Raw genomic sequence first — 20,259 nt, forward strand, 5'->3', positions numbered from 1 at the left:
CCAAGAGTGTATAAGCAGTGTCATCTAACTCTGTTTTAGGAAAGTCAAGGATAAGGCTTTCTGGAAGGAATGTGGTAATATCTGTAACTTGTAGGATAAATAGATTAATGTGAAAAAAAATGAGAAGGGAAGTGAAGAAGTGAGAGTGAATGAATTGTGTGTGTGAAACTGCAAATTGTTCAATGTGGCCAAAAGATACAACTTGGTGATGGTGGGGCTGAGCATCAGATAGAAATAAAGATGGAGAAGTAAGCAGTGGATCCATCATGACGACCTTCTTGGTCATAGTGAAGAGAATATTTTTCTTGAGGGCATTGGAAGCTATTGTGATTCAAGCACAGAAGTGCAGTGGCCCAGGGGAGTGCCTGTGATAGATCTGAAGCATAAAGACATGCTGGTCTGGTACTAATCTTGAAGGGCATTTGCAGGATATATTACTAATTATGCCAAACATATTGAGCACCCATGGCATATATAGGGCTTCTAAACTCTATAGTACCTAAGTCATTAGTGTGGCCTTATTTTCTAATCAGTGCGATTTTATTTTGGTGCAAATTATACAATTGAAATACAATTGTATAATTGGATTTTTTTCACTACATAAACCACCAGTTATTTGTCCAGGAAGGAATGCACTTGATTTATAGTCTTGATTGTGTTCATTGATGCTGGGACAAGTGATTAACCATGGGAGGCCTCAATTTTCTTATCTGTTACACGAAAAAGTTGAAGTAGATGATCATTGAAGTGTTCTCTAAGCTCTAAATTTTGCCTACTTTGATTTGAAATTTTTCAGACGTTCTAACAGTCATGTGGAAAGAGAATGATTTTTTACAACATGTGTTCTTTTCTTTATGCTTCTCCCTCTCATTTCTGGATGGTTTCATTGGTAATTCTTATTGCAGAAAGGGGTTGAAATTACAGTAAGCGATTCAAGGTAAAATCGATTTAGAGACCACCTTGTCTGTATGCACCTCTTGCAGACGAAGACACCGAGGCTCCCTAATTTTGTAGCTTGTTCAAATTCCAGCCTTGAGTCAGCACAGAGTCAAACCCAGGCTGGTGACCCTCACCCGGTCCTCTTTCCACTCCGTTGGGCTTGGTTCACTTTCCTCACTTCCCCCTGTGTGGTGGAGGGTGATGTCCTAGGAAATGAGTTGGGAAGGGAGTTGGGTACAATGGAAGATTCCAGATGTTCTTAGGCTGAAGTGACTATATCACTGCTGGTTAGGACTGCTGCTCTTTTATTTTTTTCTTCAAGAAATGTATTTTTTTTGTTGTTGTTGTTCCTTATTCTTCTTGAGTGATTCTTCTTTTTGTGCTGAGATTTTCCTAAATGATTTTTAAAAATTTCCTTTTCTCCTCTCCCACCCCCAGTGCTCTTACATCAGTTAACTAAGTGATTTCCTTCTTAGTTTAAGAAGTTGGCAGACACCAATGTGTAGCCTTTAGATAGCCAGCTAATTAAGGGGAAAGCAGGTGTGGATGGGTCTATTCAGCTTGTAAATAAGTGCCAAAAATTAAAGTTATTGGTCTGTGAGTGGTAGCAGGTGGAAGAACTGTTTTATACCTCCAATGGACATGGGAAAAGGAGAGGGATTAGAGGGCTTTATAGGTAGGAAGAAAAAAAATGGATTTTATGGCTAAAAACTCTTCAGAAGAGAACGTGTCTATTTCTAAATTGTTGTGTTGTTTGGGATTAATCCTAAAGACATATAATTGCCTGGGCTAAGGGGTAATATTCCCTGAACAGGCCTTCATGTAGTGTATGACCTGGGCAGAAATAATTCATGGTCCCAAGCTGATACTTTATCAGCATAACTCATGACTAACGGCAGACATAAGGATCTTGGGCTCTTTTGTGATTTTGTTTCTCCATTTCTTACATATGCTCAAATGCCCAAAGTTCTCTATCTGCGAAAACCTCTCACTTAAAGGCAGAGATACAAGAAAGATCTATTGTTGCACCACGTAATGCATTACTTAAAGAAGCGATTTGGAAATAAAATTTATGTGGGGAAATGAGTTTCTGGGAGCCCACTTCTTCCTTTGTCATTTCCTTATTCTTTTTTCCTTCCTTTATGCTCAATAATTTATTTTAGCATTTCTTAACTGAAGGACATTATCCAGTGGGGTGGTATGGCAGAAGACCACAAAAGCTTCTTATATTACACATTCAAGATACATTAATACCCGGCTGAAATGCTAACCCACACAATAGAATAATTACAGTTTATCTTCATTGAAATTGTACACATGGCTTTGTGATCATGCTCATTAATTTAGATCCAAATGAAGCAAAATTATTCTGCATGGCTGCTGAGTTAATTTATGTGATATTAGCAAAGAAAAGTTTAATAAAGTGTGATGGAAAATGAGATTACAGAAGCACAATTAGGGCCAAAGGCAGAGGGTCACTCGTCTCTCTAGGCTTTCTGGTCCCTCTTGTCTGCAAAGAAGATGATTCATGTTAGTGCAAACATTAGTTTAATTTAAGACTGCAGCTTGGAATGTCTTGATTGACATTCTGAAGCATCTTGTTCATGGCTAAATTATTTTGGGTGGGGACATAATGCACCAGGATGTAGTTATTTTTGCATGGGACTATTCAAATGTCCAGGTTAAAAAAACACAACAGCTCTCCTACTGATATGAGTCTAAACTCTCAGCAGAATGGAAAAAATGCTGTGCAATAGTAGGTGATTTTTTTTTTAGGAGCTTGAACATCTACAAGTAAAGTGTATGTTTCAAGCAGACAAAAGAAGTTTTTAAAAAAATTGTCACCATGATTTTCTAGTAGTGCTGTAATATATATACATGATATATCTTAGAGGAAACTACCCATTGCTTTCTACCTTATTTTAGTCCATTTCAAGGTGTTTTGAGATGGTAACTAGTTTCAGTTCTGTGATCAGTGGGGCAATAGTTTGTCTTACATGACAAAAGGATGATTATATTCCTGTACATAGAAATGAGACCCATTTTGATTCTATATGCCCTTTGAAAGCAGTCATCCACAAAAGTTACTGTCCTTCATTTGCTAAAACTTTCTTATCTGCAAGAGAAAAAAGTAGATTTGATCCAAGTGAATTGGAATAGGCCATAACTGGTCTAAATTCTGGAGATGTAAAGATAAGACATTCTTTTACTAATTATCTCAATCTTATACATTGAGGGAAAAAGATATATAATTAACTAACAAAAATCTAACTCTGCCACAAGCCAGGATAGGGTTCAAATGACCAATAAAAGATAAGAGAAAAATACTTAAATTTTAAGGGGGAACAAGGACAGGCCTCATGAAGAAGATGATATTTGAGGAAGGCATGGACTTTGATAAGCAGAAGAGATATAGAAATTTGGGGCAGAGAAGGGTGAGGTAAAGAGGTGAAGTGGTGAAGTAAGGAGCTGGCATGGGGCTGGGGTGTAGGGTCCTAGGGCAATAATGAGAGAGAACCTTGGAAAGGGAGCTTGGTATGACACTGTAGGACTCTTATAAGCTGGACTGAAGATTTTTACTTGACTTGTAGGCAAGGGGGGAACTTTGAAAGTTTATGAGTGGGTTGGTATCATCGATGATAAAAGAAGTAGATGAGAGAAGGGGCATATTGGAAGCTGAAAGGTCATTAGAAGATTGTGGCAACCATCCAGGCAAGTGGCAATCAATGAATTAACTAGGAAGATGTCAGTGGGAATGATAACAAGGAGAACCACACATAACTGGTTGGATGCTGGGATAGGGGAAAGGAGAAGGAAGAGATTGTGGTGTCTTTAAAATAAACCAAAATGAAGAGCAGATTGTGGAGTGAAGGTAAATTCAGTTTTACACTTACGTATTTTAAGGTACTTCTGGGACATTTAGCAAAAGATGTATAGCAGTCCGTTGGAAGTTCAGGGTTAGAACTACTTGGAGAACTTGAGCCTAGAGGGACACTTTGGAAGGTCAAGCACATATTGATAGTCATTGAAGCTATGGGACTGGATGACATTGCTGAGGGAGAATGAGTAGAGAGTGAGAGGAAAAGAAAATGATGCAACCTAAGTGGGGGGTGGGGTGGGATTTATTCATTTAGGGTAAGGAGGAGAAATTGTAGGACACAGAGGAGTAATCAGAAACAGAGGAACATGAGGATGATGTAAATGAGTGAACTGTAGGAGGGAGAATTTTGAGAAAGAGGAGTTCAGCAGAGTCAAATGCAGCAGGGTGACTGACTAGGAGGACAGAAAGAAGACTTTTGAGTTTGGCGCTCAGAAGGTCATTGAAATAGCAGATTCTCTGCAGTGAGGGAGACAAAAAAACCAACTGCAAGCTGTCTAGGAAGGGACTGGAATGAGGAAGTAGAGCAGTGGGTGCAGGGTGCTACCCTCTCGAGGTGAACAAAATAATGTTGAGATCAACTTAGAACAAGGATCTTTTGAAACGATAGTAGATACTTGTGCCTTCCCTGATAGATTTTCACTGAAGTCCCCTACTCCTTTGTGCCAAACACATTCCATCATTTATCCTCCCTAGTTAGGATTTTCTGATGTAGGAGGGTCATTCCTCAGTGGGAAACCTTTCCTTTCTTCATATACTGACCATGAATATCTTTTTTCTGTTAAAGGACTTCAATTTTACATTGACACTTTGCCTTCCTATCATGTTTCTGTGGAATGAATTAACAGCTGCTACCATTTTATAAGGTTGGGTCATGATTCTGGGAGATGGCAATCCACACATATAGTTGCAGCAAAGAGGTGGGAGTGCGTTGAACTGCCACATGAAAATATTGAGCCATTAGCCCAAGAAGCTGATTTCAACATCCCTTGGAATCTTTGCCTTGATAATTTCCCTTCTAGCCATTGGAGCTCTTCACACCTCAAACTGGTTTTTGCCCCTTAGCTGTATTTATCACAAGAACCAGTTGTGAAGAGGGAGAGGAAGAAAGAAGTGAAGGAATAGAATCAAATGACATAGATAGAATAGAGCTAGTGCACAATGGATATTTCATTTGACAACGCTTTACTTTTTATTTTCTATAAATGTAATGAATGTTCATTCCACCTGTCCCTTCCAATTTTACCCCTCTATTGGTGATGCCTTTCTTTAATACTACTTTACTTAGTGCAGAAACATACAATATCCGGAATTCAAATAATATATTAAGTCTTTGTTCCCTCAACTCCAAAAATAAGCAGCAATCATTTTAGACACTCTATTTTTACTTTAACCTTTTGGGGTATTTCCTCTTTTATCCCTATCGGTGCCATAATTTAGGCAATCATTGGCTTGGTTCAAGGCATTTGAAAAACAAGATCCTTTTTTACACAATAAAGAATATATGAAGTTCCAAATAGTCTCTCAGACATTATAAGATCACTTGGGGGGAAAGTGCTGCTTCAGCAAAAATGTTGTAGCTGTCACTGATTTGTGGAGACATCAAAGGAAATGAAGGGAGACCAAAGGCTGAATAAGGAAATCATTTCAAGTATAAGTAATCCCAAGAACAAAGTTTTGCTCGTTTATAGTTTCCACAATTTTAGTAAGTTAGTGCCTGGGGTTTTTCCTTGGCCCCTTCTGTTTGCGTACAATTATCTTGAGACTGATTTTCTAGCAAATAGTATGCTCAAAATTGAGAGTAATTCATGAGAAGGTATTTACTCAGTGACTCATTAAAACTGCATTCCCATTTCTACTAAGCCATACAGCTTTGGTGTTCTACTGTTTGGCATAGCATTTTATATTGTTATTTTTTTGTACTTTGAAATATTTGCATTTAATGGCTGTGAGACTTTGTCCTCTACTTCCTTTAAATTGAATCTTTAGTCTTAACTTTTGTTCCCTTAATACAAGGAACTTCCTCTTCCTCCTTCCCCTTCTTCTATGAGCTCCATTCCCCACCCCACAACTCCCCTCGGTAGAGCTAATGTAAAATTAGACACTCATTGTTCTCTACCCAGCCTTTAGTTCCCCTTCTTCTCCTTCTCTGATGTCTTCCTGCATAACCTTCTACCCTTGAATCTGATTCCCTTTACTCTTGCTTTCCATCTGGGAGCACATGTTGAATAGTTTCCTCCCCCTTTTTTTTTCTTTATTAGAGAAGTTCTGAGTTTACAGAACAATCATGCATAAAATACAGGATTCTCATTTACCTTCCCACCACCAACACTTGCATTGGTGTGGAAAATGTGTTACAATTGATGGCAGCACATTTTTATAATTGTACTGTTAACTATAGTCCATGGTTTAACTTAGGGTTCGTTGTTTGTGTTGTGCAGTTCCAAGATTTTTAAATAATTTTATTCTGCTACCATATATATAATCTGACATTTCCCCCTTTTAATCATATTCAGATGTAGATTTCAATACTCTTAATTGCATTCACAGTGTTGTGCTACCATCACCATCATCCATTACCAACATATTTCCATCGCTCCAAAAAGGAACTCTGTACACTTTAAGCCTCAACTTTACGTTCCCTATCCCCACCCTATCTCCTGGTAACCTATAGTCTAGGATCTGACTCTATGCATTTGCTTATTCTAATTGTTTCAAATTAGTGAGATCATACAATATTTGTCCTTTTGTGTCCAGCTTATTTCATTTAACATGGTATCTTCACGTTTCATCCATGTTGTATCAGGACTTAATTTCTTTTTGTGGCTGAATAATATTTCATTATATGTACATACCACATTTAGTTTATCCATTCATAGGATAACTTGGGTTGCTTCCATCTTTTGGCAATTGTGAAAAATGTTGCTATTAACATCAGTGTGAAAATATCTGTTCAGTTCCCTCCTTTGGATTCTTTAGGGTATTAACTAGTAGTAGGAGGGTGGGATTATATGGTGGTCTATACTTAGTTCTCTGAGGAATGGCCACACTCTCTTTCACAATAACTGCCCCATTTTACATTGCCATAAGCAATGAATGAGTGTTCCTATTTCTCTGCATCATTTCCAATGCTTATTCTTATCTTCTTGTTTTTCTTGGTGGTAGCCATTCCAGTGGATGTGAAATCGTATCTCATTATGGTTTTGATTTGCTTTTCCATGAAGGCTAATGATAACGAGCATCTTTTCATGTGTTTTCTGGCCTTTTGTATATCTTCTTTGGAGAGATGTCTGTTCAAGTTTTTTGTCCATTTTTTAATTGGGTTGTCTTTTTGTTAAGTTGAAGGATTTCTTTATATATTTTAGATATTAATTTTTTTCAAGTATGTGGTTTCCAAATATTTCTACCATTGGGTAGGTTGTCATTTTACTTTCATGATAAAGTCTTTGAGGAATGAAAGTTTTTTATCTTGATGAGGCTTCATTTATCTATATTTTCTTCTGTTGCTTGTCCTTTAGATGTAAAGTCTAAGAAATCATTGTTTAACACAAGACCTGAAGATGCGTCCCTACATTTTCTTCCAGGTGTTTGATAGTTCTGGCTCTTATGTTAAGGTCTTTGATTTTTTTTGTATGTTTTATATGCGAAGTGGGGGTCCTCCGTCTATTTTTCTTTTTTTTTCAAATAAAGGTCCAGTTTCCCCAGCACCATTTGTTGAAAAGACTATTATTTCCCAATTGAGTGGTCTTTGCAACTTTGTTAAAAATCAGTTGGTCTCAGCAAGTGAACTCACTGTCCTCCTGCCTCTATGTGGGACATGACTCCCAGGAGTATAAATCTCCCTGGCAATGTGGGGCAGGATTACTAGGATGAGCCGGGGCCTGGCATCATGGGACTGAGAAAGCCTTCTTGACCAAAAAGGGGAAGAGAGAAGTGAAACAAAAAGTTTCAGTGGCTGAGAGATTTCAAACAGAGTTGAGAGGTTATCCTGAAGGTTATTCTTATGCATCATATAGGTATCCCTTTTTAGTGTATGGTGTACTGGAGTGGCTGGAGGAAAGTACCTGAAACTGTTGAGCTGTGTCCTAGTAGCCTTGATTCTTGAAGATGATTGAATAATTATATAGGTTTTAAAATGTGACTGTGTGAAAGTGAGAACCTTGGTCTGATGTTCCTTTTATCCAGAGTATGGATAGATGAGTAAAAAAATAAGGATAAAAAAAAATAAATAATAGGGAGGATAAAGGGTAAAAAATTGGGTAGATTGAAATACTAGTGGTCAGTGAGAGTGAGGGAAAAGAGGTATGTGATGTATGAGTTTTTTCTTTTTTCTGGAGTGATGCAAATGTTCTAAAAATGATCATGGTGATGAATACAACTATGTAACAATATTGTGAGCCATTGATTTTATACTAGGGGTGGACTATTTGTGTGTGAAGACTTCTAAACAAAAATATGGAAAAAAAAAGGATACTCAGTAAATGATACCAGTATGCAGATTTTTAAAAGCACACAAACCTACTCTATTATCTATATGTGTGTGTGTTTGAGTGTGGGTGTGTATAGATATGTATGGATATTTGTATAAGTATGTATACACACACAGATTCAAAATTATCCATAAATACAGGTCAATTTCAGAAGCATGGTTCTCTGGGAGAAGAGGGAGAAAAGAGTTAAGAGGAGGGGAGCTTTAGCTTTAAAAATGTAATGTTTTATGTATTTTTTAAATGTCTGAAGCAAATATGGTAATTGTCAACAGGTAAATTACGTATGGAATATAAGATTATCTATTTTGCTGTTTCTGTATTTTTCCTTTTGCAGTATTCAAAGGTATTTACGCTGAGAGAAGAAATAAAAAAAAATTTCAAATACAGAATTAATTATTCTATTAAGCCATGTTTGAAGGGTATTTTTTATTTTTATTAAAAAAATTTTTTTAAGTTCTTTTAAGCATAATTGATAAGCTCAGTGTCTGTAATATTCTAAGTTTGGGTTAGAACAGTGCTTTTGAAACTGCAGGTTGTAACCCAGTAATGCTTGTGAAATCATTTAAGTATTTTTAAAATAAAGTACACTGGAAGGAAAATATCAAGAAGCATTGCAAAAAAATCAGTTGACCATAAATGTAATAACTGATTTCTGAGTTTTCAGTTCTACTCTATTGGTCTATATGTCTGCCTTTGTGCTAGTACAATGCTGTTTTTGTTACTGTAGCTTTGTAATAAATATTAAGATCAGAAAATATGAGTTCTCCAACTTCATTCTCCATTTTCAAGCTATTAGAGGCCCCTACCCTTCCATATAAATTTGATGATTGGCTCCTCCATTTCAGCAAATAAGGTTGGAATTGTGATTAGGATTGCATTGAGTCTATAAATTGCCTTGGGTAGTACTGACATCTCTATTTTTATTATTATTTTTTTTGCATGAGCAGGCACCCGGAATTAAACCCGGGTCTCTGGCATGGCAGGTGAGAACTCTGCCTGCTAAGCCACTGTGGCTCTATGGACATGAAATATTCTTCCTTTTATTTAGGTCTTTTAAATTTATTATAGCAGTGTTTTGTAGTTTTCTGTGTACCAGTTTTTACATCTTTGGTTAGATTTATTCCTAGATATTTGTTTCTATTAGTTGCTATTGTGAATGGAATATTTTTCTTGATTTCTTATTGTGATTGTTCATTGCTTGTGCATAGAAATACTACTGATTTGTGAGTATTGATCTTGTACACTGCCAGTTTGCTGAATTCATTTATTAGCGCTAGTAGCTTTGTTGTGGACTTCTTCAGAATTTTCTGCATGTACTATCATATCATCTGTAAATAGTGAAAGTTTTATTTCCTTCTTTCCAATTTGGGTGGCTTTTATTTCTTTTTCTTGCCTAAATACTCTGGCAAGAACTTCCAGTAGAATGTGGAATAACAGTGGTGATAGTGAGCATTCTTCTCTTGTTCCTAATCTCAGGGAAAGGTTTCAGTCTTTCACCAAGTAGGATGTTGGTTGTGGGCTTTTCATTTATGCCTTTTATCATGTTAGGGAAGTTTCCTTCTCTTCTTATTTTTTGAAGTGTTTTGATCAAGAAAGTGTGTTATATTTTTTAAAATGCCTTTCATGTGTCTATTGAGATTTTCATGTGTTTTTTTCCCCTTATTTTTGTTAATGTGGTGTATCACATTAATTGATTTTCTTCTGTTGAAATAACCTTGCATTGGAGGAATAAATCCCACTTGATCATGGTGTATAATTCCTTTAAAATGCTGTTGTAGTCAGTTTACTAGTATTTTGTTGAGGTTTTTTGCATCTATATTTATAAGGGATTTTTGGTATGTAATTTTCTTTCTTTGTGGTATCTTTATCTAGGTTTAGTATGAGGGTGATGTTGATCTTGAAAAATGAGTTAAGGAGTATTCCCTCCTCTTCAGTTTTTTGGAAGAATTTGAGCAGAATTGAAATTAAGTCTTAGAATATTTGGTAGAATTCCCCTTTGAAGCCATCTGGTCCTGGGCTGTGCTTTACTGGGAGGTTTCTGATGGCTGCTACAATCTCTTTACTAGTACTTGGTTGTTGAGATTCCCTAGTTTTTTATTTTTCTATAATGCAACTTTATTGAGATATAGTCATACACCATACAATCCATCCAAAGTAAACCATCAGTATCATCACATAGCTGTGCATTTATCACCACAATCAATCCATTTCAGAATGTCTTTTATTACACCAAATTTTTTTTTAATATGAAAGAAAACCCCAAACATTCAATATCCATTACCCTCCCCTCCCCCATTGTTGACCTTTACTCTTGCTGGGGTACATTTGTTACTGTCAATGAAAGAATATTAAAATATTACCATTATCTATAGTCCATAGTTTACAATAGCTGTATTTCCCCCCATAAAACACTCTATCATTAATTCCTTGTAAAGGTGTTATATGCTTATTCTGGTTCATGAGAGAATGTATTTGTAGCACTAATCACAGTCATCTTCCACCACAAAGTTTACTGTGTTATACGTTTCTATATTTTAACCTCATGATATGCATGGCTCTAAGTAACCCCTTTCAATCCCATTCACATACCATTCAGCTCTATTAGTTATACTCAGAATAATGTGCTACCATCACCTCCATTTCCAAATGTTTAAGTTTAACCTAATTAAAAAGTCTACATATATTAAGCAACCACTCCCCATTCTCTAGTTTATTCTGTCTCCTGGTAACCTATATTCTAGATTTTATGACTATATAGTTTACATATTATAATTAGTTCATATTAGTGAAATTATACAATATTTGTCCTTTTATGTCTGACTTATTTCACTCAGCCTAAGGTCCTCAAGGTTCATTCATGTTGTCACATACTACAGGACTTCATTCTGTTTTACTTGAATAATATTTCATTGTATTTATATATCACATTTTGTTTATTCATTTATTAGTTGATGGACAACTTGAGTTGCTTCCATCTTTTGGCAATTGAAAATAATGCCACTATGAATATTGGTGTGCAAGTTACTGTTTGTGCCTCTTCTTTCAGATCTTCTGGGTATATTACAAGTAGTAGGATTGCCGGATTGTAAGACAAGTCTATATTTAGTTTTCTGAGGAACTGACAAACCATCTTCCAAGTGACTATACTATTTTACATTCCCATCAGCAGTGAATAAGTGTTTCTATTTCTCCATATCCTCTTCAACATTTTATTTTCCTGTTTGTCTAACAGTGACGATTCTAGTGGATGTGAAATGGTTTCTCATTGTGGTTTTGATTTGCATTTCCCTAATAACCAGTGATGTTGACCATGTTTCATATGCTTTTTGACCATTTCTATTTACTCTTTGGAAAAATGCCTATTCATGTCTTTTACCCATCTTCTAATTGGGTTGTCTTTTTATTGTTGACTTGAGGATTCTTTATATATACTGGATATCAAACCCTTATCACCTTTATTTGTCACCTTTTGACAAAGACCTTTGATGCACAGAACTATTCAATCTTGAGGAGTTCCCATTTGTCTATTTTTTTTTCTTTCATTGCTTAAGATTAAGAAACTACCTCCTCTCACTAGGGATTGAAAGTATTTACCTATTTTTCTTCTAGGAGTTTAATGATACTGGCTCTTATATTAAGGTCTTTGATACATTTTGAGTTAATTTTTTTATAGGATGTAAGAGAATTCTTCTTCCATTCTTTTGTTTATGGATATTCAGTTCTCACAACACCACTTATTGAAGAGACTATTGTTTCCCATTTGGGAGCCTTGTCATCAATCAATTGCCTGTGTATCTGAGTGTCTATTTCTGAACTCCCAATTTAATTCCAAAAATTAATATGTCTATCTTTATGACAGTAGCTGGCTGTTTTGATTTGATGGCTGTGCTTTATAGTATGCTTTAAAGTCAGGAAATGTGAGTCCTCCCACTTCTTTTTCTTTTTAAAGATGTTTCTGGCTATATGAGACCTCTCTTCTTTCAAATTAAATTTGATAACTAACTTTTCCATTTCTACAAACTAGGTTGTTGGAATTTTTATTGGTATTGTATTGAATTTGTAGATCAATTTGGGTAGAATTTTACCTTAATGACATTTATTCTTTCAATTCATGAACATGGAATGTCCTTCCATTTATTTAGGTCTTCTTTAATTTGTTTTAACAATGTTTTCTAGTTTTCTGTGTACAGGTCCTTTACTTCCTTGGTTAAGTTTATTCCTAGGTATTTGATTTTTTTACTTGCTATGGTAAGTGGAATTTTTTTCTTAATTACCTCCTTGGATAGCTCATTACTGCTGCATAGAAATCCTACTGATTTTTGCATGTTAATCTTGTATCTGCCACTTTGCTGAACTCATTTATTAGCTCAGGTAGCTTTGTTGTAGTTTTTTTGGGTTTTCTAAATATAGGCTCATGTCTGCAAATAGTGGCAGTTTTGCATCTTCCTTTCCAATTTAGATGACTTTTATTTCTTTTTCTTTCCTAATTGCTCTAGCTAGAACTTGTAGCACAATGTTGAATAACAGTGGTGACAGTGAGCATCCTTGCCTTGTCCCTGATCTTGGAAGGAAAGCTTTCAGTCTTTTATTATTAAGTACAATGCTAGCTATGGGTTTTTCAGATACACCCTTTATCATGTTGAGGAAGTTTCCCACAATTCCTATCTTTTGAAGTTTTTTTTGTTTTTTTAACAAAAAAGAATGCTGGGTTTTGTCTAATGCCTTTTCTGCATTACTTGAGATGATCTTGTGGTTTTTCCCCTTTCCATTTGTTAATGTGGTGTATTATATTAATTAATTTTCTTGTGTTGAGCCAGATTTGCATACGTTGGATAAAACCCACTTCATAACAGTGTATAAGTCTTTTAATGTGCCATTGGATTCAATTTGCATGAATTTTATTGAGGATTTTTGCATTTATATTCATTAGAGAAATTGGTCTACAGTTTTCTTTTCTTATAGTATCTTTAGCAGGCTTTCATATTATGGTGATGTTGGCTTCATAGAATGAGTTAGGTAGTGTTCTCTCTTCAATTTAATGGAAGCGTTTGGGCAGGAATGGTGTTAGTTGTTCTTGGAATGGTTGGTAAAATTCACCTGTGAAGCCATCTACTCCTAGGCTTTTCTTTGTTGAAAGGTTTTTTTTTTTTTTTTTTTTTTTTTTTTAAAGAGAGAGGAAGGGAAGGAAAGACAGAGAGAAGGAAGGAAGGATAGAAGGAAGGAAAGGAAACATCTTTAAACATTTTCTTGTTTTATTGTATTTTGTTTGTTTGTTTGTTTTTTACATGGGCTGGGGCCGGGAATCGAACCGAGGTCCTCCGGCATGGCAGGCAAGCACTTTGCCCGCTGAGCCACCGCGGCCCGCCCTAAATGGGACAAATATTGGTTGCTATATATTTCTTCACTGGGTATCTGTGCAAACCATTGAGCAGCACCTCTTAATTTAATCCAAATGAAAAGGACTAGAATACAGTGGAGATCTACCATGACAACATAAAAAATACCTTTTGGATTAAATATTTTGCAAAATCAGAGTAATAGGCAAAAGGCACATGCTAATAAATCTAGTTGGAATGTTTGATGACTCCTATTACCTCAATGTCCCTGGACTCTGGGTCCAGTAAAGTTCACACTGATTCTTTTGATATAAAATAACAGGAAATCTTAATGTTCTCAAGTAGGTATGGCACAGATTTTAGCTTAGCTAAAATCTTCAAAATGCTGGGCAATTTAATGGTCTGCTACAAAGAATCAGAGCCATAATTTTATCTTAAACTTAATTCTTATATTTTTTATTCCTTTTTTTTTGGAGAATACTAGGTGAGCAAATTAAACCATTTCAGTAAAATTGGAAATGGTCATTATTTTACAAATATAAAGTGAAATCAGCTAATAATGCAGTACAATACAGACATGCACTAAATAGAGTTTTTTTCCTCATGAATATTGCTTGCCCCTTTCCTTGAATAGCTTGATACTTGAATACAATTTCATTGATTGACTTGAAGAAACTAAGCAAAAAGCAAAATATTACATAGTTGTAAGATCTTAAATGCTTTAGTGATAAGAGTTTGCAACCAGTTAAGTTGTAAAAAAATTAAAAAAACAAACATAGTGGAATATGCTACAAATTAATGTTCATAAATACAACTACCTGAATTATATTACAGTAATAAATTATACAATCCTAATAATCTACAGTTAACATTAGTTCATGGAAAATACAAATTATAGCATAAACTCCATTTACTTTAACCTTTCCAACAATTTCACTTATAAAATTTATAAAACCATATGCTTGCACAAGACCCACTGCATGTAGGCTTTAGTCACTAATTCTATTTTTTCAAAAGTTCAATCAACAAGGCTTTATTTACACTTATTAAATTCAGGAACAATTTGAAGTAATGCTTGTTGCCAATAATAGACAATGTAGCACATTCCACTGACTGGAGACAGCTACTTGTTTGTTCTTTAATACCAACCCATAAGTAGCCAATTAAGATTCCATATATCTATGTTTTTTCATATACTTTCCTTCCAGCCTCTGTCATACACATACTGGCAGACAAATCATTTAAGATCAATAATCATGGTAAAGTCTCCTTGAGATATAGTTTGGAATTCCCACAAAATTTATTTCTTCTTCCAGAATCCATTGACTCATAGAATTCTATAAGCAATTTTAATTTTATTTTAAAACATTCATGAAACCATCTTGTCATATATGCTTGTTCTTCCAGGACATCTTTTTTTTATCTATATGATCAATATGAATATGAATATGAATTTTTGGGCATTCTTTGCAGAGAAATTCAGTCATGGATGGTGCTTCTTTTCATTGGGGTTTATCATCCACAGTCTCTTCATAAACCACTGTTAACATCATAAATTGCATCAAAATAATTCTTCATAGAACCTAAAGCAACATGAGTTGTCTTTACTCTTGGTGTCAGCATATGTTCCAAAACTGGAAAGCCTTCCTGAGCAGCAAATCTTTGACTAGCTGAAATGACTTTTGTTAGTTCCGGATTATACATTGCTCCCTCTGGAAAAATCACAGAAAACATTGGTGTGTCTGTGTTCATGCGGCTCTGCAGCTTGTTTCTTTCCCATTTCTTTTTCATTAAAATTTGATACTTCACTTTACATAGATTCCTCCATGCTGAGAAAAATAACACTCATACGATGGAAACCATTTTAAGCCCATCTTTCTGCACGTAGCATGTGTCCAAGAGCATTGTGTCTGTCAGCCAAAATATCAGTAATAATCCAGTCAACTGTGCTTTAATGGTTTGATAAATGTATTACATTTTCTTTATTTTTTTTCAAAATCCCCAATAACAATATCTAGACTTCAATGGAATACCTAAGTATGCTGTGAAACGCAGGTTTACCTGCCAAGCACGGATCATGAATGTGCTCGTGGTTTGGAGCTGTTATGGGCCCCTAGAAAAGCCATGTTCTTTTAATTCATTCCGGGGGGGCAGACCTATTGTTGAATGGGAGCTTTTGATTAGGTTGTTTCCATGGAAATGTGAACTGGGTGGGACCTTTTGACTGGATTATTTCCATGGGGATGTGACCGTGCCCATTTAAGGTGGGTCTTATCTAGTTTACTGGAGTCCTTAAAAGAGCTAACAGAGAGAGTGTAGGCTCAGAGCTGACAAAAAAAAGCAAAGAGATGAAACCAGAACACAGACATTTGGAGATGTTAAGCTAAAGCATGAGGCCTAGAGTCTGCCCTGAAGAAGCTAAGTGAGGACCTGCAGATGCTTAGAGTGAAAGCCACTGGAAACAAGAGCTGAAAGAGCCGTTGGAAACCAGAAGTCAGGAGGGAAGGACAGCAGATAGTGCAATGTGCCTTCCCATGTGACAGAAACCTCTGATCAGCCTTTCTTCAGAGTCAAGGTATCTTTTTCTGGATGCCTTAATTCAGACATTTTCATGGCCTTAGGACTGTAAATTTGTAATTAATAAACCCCCCTTGAAAAAGCCAATCCATCTCTGGTATATTGCAGTCTGACAGCTTTAGCAAACCGAAGCAATGAGCATCATGGACCTACTTCTGTTCAGCTTAGAAATTCTGCACCCTGGTGTAGTTCTTGAAAACAAAGAGCACCATACTCTGGTAGATGCAATAGAGTCAGTTGTCCACTAACTGAGAGAAGCCTGAATGCAGCAAGAAGGAGCACAGCCTCCAGTCTTCCCTGGCCACAGTATAGGTGGGGGTCATGCCCATGAGTATGCGGCCAGCATCATATAGTGCATCGAGTACGTGTCTGGGTCACAATTTTTAATCCATTCTGCCAAGCTCTGCCTTTTGATTGGAGAGTTTAATGCATCTACATTTAAAGTCACTACTGACCATACAGGACTTTCTTTGTAAGTCTTATACCTTTTTTTGTCCCTCACTTCTGTTGATGCCTAACTTTATGATTATTTGCTTTAATGTGTTGTGCCTTCTCATTTCTATCTGGAAATATTTTCGTTGTGGTTACCACGGGGTTAAAATTTAACATCATAAATATATAACAATCATATTTGGTTTGATACTAATTTAACTTCAATAGCGTGCACATTTACTTTTCCTAGACTAACTCTGTCACCCCACTATTTTTTGTACTTGTTACCACTTATATCTTTGTATATTGTTTGTCCAAAACACAGATTTATCATTATTTTCTATGCATTTGTATTTTAGCACCTCTGAGAAGTAAGGAATAAAGTTGCATTCCAAACAATACAATATAATAATACTGACATTTATAATTACCCAGATGTTTATCTTTACTGTAGGTCTTAATTTCTTTACTTTGCTTTCAACCACCATCTAGTGTCCTTTACTGTCAGTCTGAAGAATTCCCTTTAGCATTGCTTGTAGGGAAGGTCTGGTGGTGATAAAGTCCCTCAGCTTTTGTTTATCTGAGCATGTCTTAATCTCATTTTTGAAAGAGAGTCTCATTGGATATAAAATTCTTGACCAGCAGTTGTTTTCATTTAACATTTTAAGTATTTCAACTCCCTTCTTGCTTCCATGGTTTCTGACGGGAAATTGATACTTAATCAATTTGGATTCCCTTATGTGAAATAGATTGCTTTTCCCTTTCAACATTCAGAACTCTCTCCTTGTCCTTTGTATTCAATAGTGTGATCATGATGACAGGGTGCATTTTTCCTGTTTGGTGTTCTCTGAGCTTCTTGGATGTGAATATTTATGTCTTTTGCTAAGGCTTGGAAGTTCTCTGTCATTATTTCTTTGAGTATTCCTTTTTCTCTTTCTTCTCCTTCTGGGACTCCCATAATGCATAAATTGGTGTACTTGATGGTGTTCCAAAGGTGTGTTAGGCTATTCTCATTTTGAATATATGTTTATTCTTTCTATTCCTCAGCCAGACATATTTCAAGTGTCTTTTCTTCAAGTTCACTGATTCTTTCTTCTGCTAACTCCAATCTTCTCTTGAAACCCTCCTGGGTATTTAAAAAATTCAGTTATTATGGTGTTCGACTCCAGTAATTCTGTTTGGTTTCTTTTTAAAAATTTTATTCCTTCACTTATACTCTTTTCATATTGCTCATTCATTGTTTTCTTGATATCCTTTTATTCTTTCTCTGTACTTTCCTACATCTTCTTCAGCATTTTAAAGATAATTTTTTAAAGGCTCTGTTTAGTATATCCACATTTATTATCTTCTTTGTTGGTCTTTTCTATATTTTTATTATCTTCCTCTGGATGGGCCATCGTTTCCCATTTCTTCATTTGTCTTGTACTCCTGTTGCACACTGTACGTTTTCATAATTAAGATGTCAACTCTGGGATTTATTCCATGATATCCTGTTATTTTTTGGTTGGTTTTGTAACTAGCTGGGGATGAGACTGAGATTTTATTGAGCTTCAGACCACCATGCAGTGTGCAGGATTTATGTGACTTTCTAGACTTGTGTCTTATCCTGGGCTTTTGTTTCTTAGTTTTTAGCTCTTTTGGAGTTCCCCTGTTTACAGGGGTTTGGTTGTCCCTTCTTTTTCCCAGGAAACAGAACTCCCTCTCCTGAGTTGAAGCCAGCAGGCTTTTTTCCCCAATCCCCCTGCCTCTGTAGGATTTTATACTCCTCTCATTGTCACAAGTTGCTTTGCCTGTGGGGCAAATTCTGGGAGGGGGTCACCGGGGAGGGGACTTTCCCAAGTCAGTCTTTCCCAGCCAAAAACAGGGCCAGGAACCCATGAAGGAGGCACAGACCAGCTCCAAAGTGCCCTGGAGAGAGGATCTTTAAGGGTGCCAAGAGCTTCTCCAATGGTTCCCCAAGGCTGAGACTTCTCATCTTGCCCAGCAAATGCATAACTGATTAACTGTCTCCCACAGACCTGAGGAAGTGCTGTGTCTTTAAATATTCATTTCCTGCATACCTGTCTTGGGTGGGTTGAAACAATAGCTGCCTTCAGAGCCTAGTTCCCATCAATCCTAATTAAAAGTTGTGATCAGTGATCAGGTGTACCCACTCCTGTTCTTGGGGAAGAGGATTTTTTTTTTTACATCATTTTCTGTCACCAGTGAGCTAGCCAGGAGCTGGATCCAGTAGCAACTGCATGGAGTGAGCAATTTACTACACTTTACCAGAGTTTATCAACCTCTTCCTCCTACTCTTCCCTGGATGCTTTACAATGTTCTTCTGGTCTCTGGAGTTTCAGAACAGTTGTTTCAGGAAGTCTCTTCCTGTTTGATAGTTGCTTTGGTAGAGTGTCTGAGTCATGGTTCTCCCTATTCCTCCATCATCCCTGAAAGTCATTTCCCTCCTTTTTGATGTTTATTTTTTCTTTTAAGCTTCTAGAGAAGCAGGGATAAAGCCATTCTCTTTGCTGTTCTTCTCAATCTGCACCATCTAGATCCATTCTCTATCTCCTCTCCCTGTCCGTTCCTCAGGAGGCTTGTTCTATGTGGACAGCTTCCCACTGGGGCTGTCCAGTGGGAGGCTGTTCTAGTTTGCTAGCTGCCAGAATGCAACATACCAGAAACAGAATGGCTTTTAAAAAGGGGAATTTAAGAAGTTGCTATTTTACAGTTCTAAGACTGAGAAAATGTCCATAGAAGTCTATAGAAATGTCCAATCAAAGGCATCCAGGGAAAGATAACTTGGTTCAAGAAGGCCAGTGAAGTTCAGGGTTTCTCTCTTAAGAGGAAGGGCACATGGTGAACATGGCATCATCTGCTAGCTTCTTCTCCTGGCTTCTTGTTTCAAGAAGTTGCCCGGGAGGCATTTTCCTTCTTCATCTCCAAAGGTCGCTGGCTGGTGGACTCTGCTTCTTGTGGCTATGTCGTTCTTCTCTGCTCTCTCTGAATCTCCTTAATTCTCCAAAATGTTTCCTGTTTTATAGGACTCCAGAAACTCATCAGGACCCACTCAAATGGATGGAGACATGTCATCACCTAATCCAGTTTAACAACCACACTTGATTAAATCACATCTCCGGGGAGATGATCTGACTATAGCTTCAAACATACAGTATTGAATAGGGATTATTCTGCCTTTACAGAATGGGATTTAGATTAAAACATAGCTTTTCTAGGGGACATACATCCCTTCAAACCAGCACAGAGGTACTTGCAGGAGGTTGAGGAGCAGGAAAGAGCAGGTCCACTCTGTACTTAGTGGCATGGTTCTGGCAGTGGTAATTCCTCCACACCCACAACTCTGCCAAGTCTCCAACTCTCATGGGTCCCCATCACATAATTTCTTCCTTTTACCCATTCAGTGTAGGAGTGGAAATAGTTTCTCACTAATTCCTTTAATCCTGCCCACAACTCTGCAAATAGTCCCTTCAATGAAATCTCTTGAGCCTTCAGATCTGTATCTTTTCCCTATGAACTTGCTGGGACCATTGCCTACTGATCCCCATAGTTAGGTATTACTACTCAATCATAACTTCTCTATTCTCCACAATTCCATTCAAAGCCC

At 36.6% G+C, this 20,259-nt stretch overlaps 1 long non-coding RNA gene and 1 pseudogene across 1 annotated transcript in view; one reads left to right on the forward strand and one right to left on the reverse strand.

The window, feature by feature from the left end:
* The window catches only part of LOC143669017 (uncharacterized), a 166,890-nt gene that overhangs the window by 106,812 nt on the left and 39,819 nt on the right, over window positions 1-20,259 (forward strand). The gene's annotated exons all lie outside the window — the stretch shown is intronic.
* On the reverse strand, window positions 14,646-20,017 carry LOC143668698 (1-acyl-sn-glycerol-3-phosphate acyltransferase epsilon-like; annotated as a pseudogene).

Source organism: Tamandua tetradactyla, chromosome 25 (genome assembly GCF_023851605.1).
Source record: "Tamandua tetradactyla isolate mTamTet1 chromosome 25, mTamTet1.pri, whole genome shotgun sequence".
NCBI lineage: Eukaryota > Metazoa > Chordata > Mammalia > Pilosa > Myrmecophagidae > Tamandua > Tamandua tetradactyla.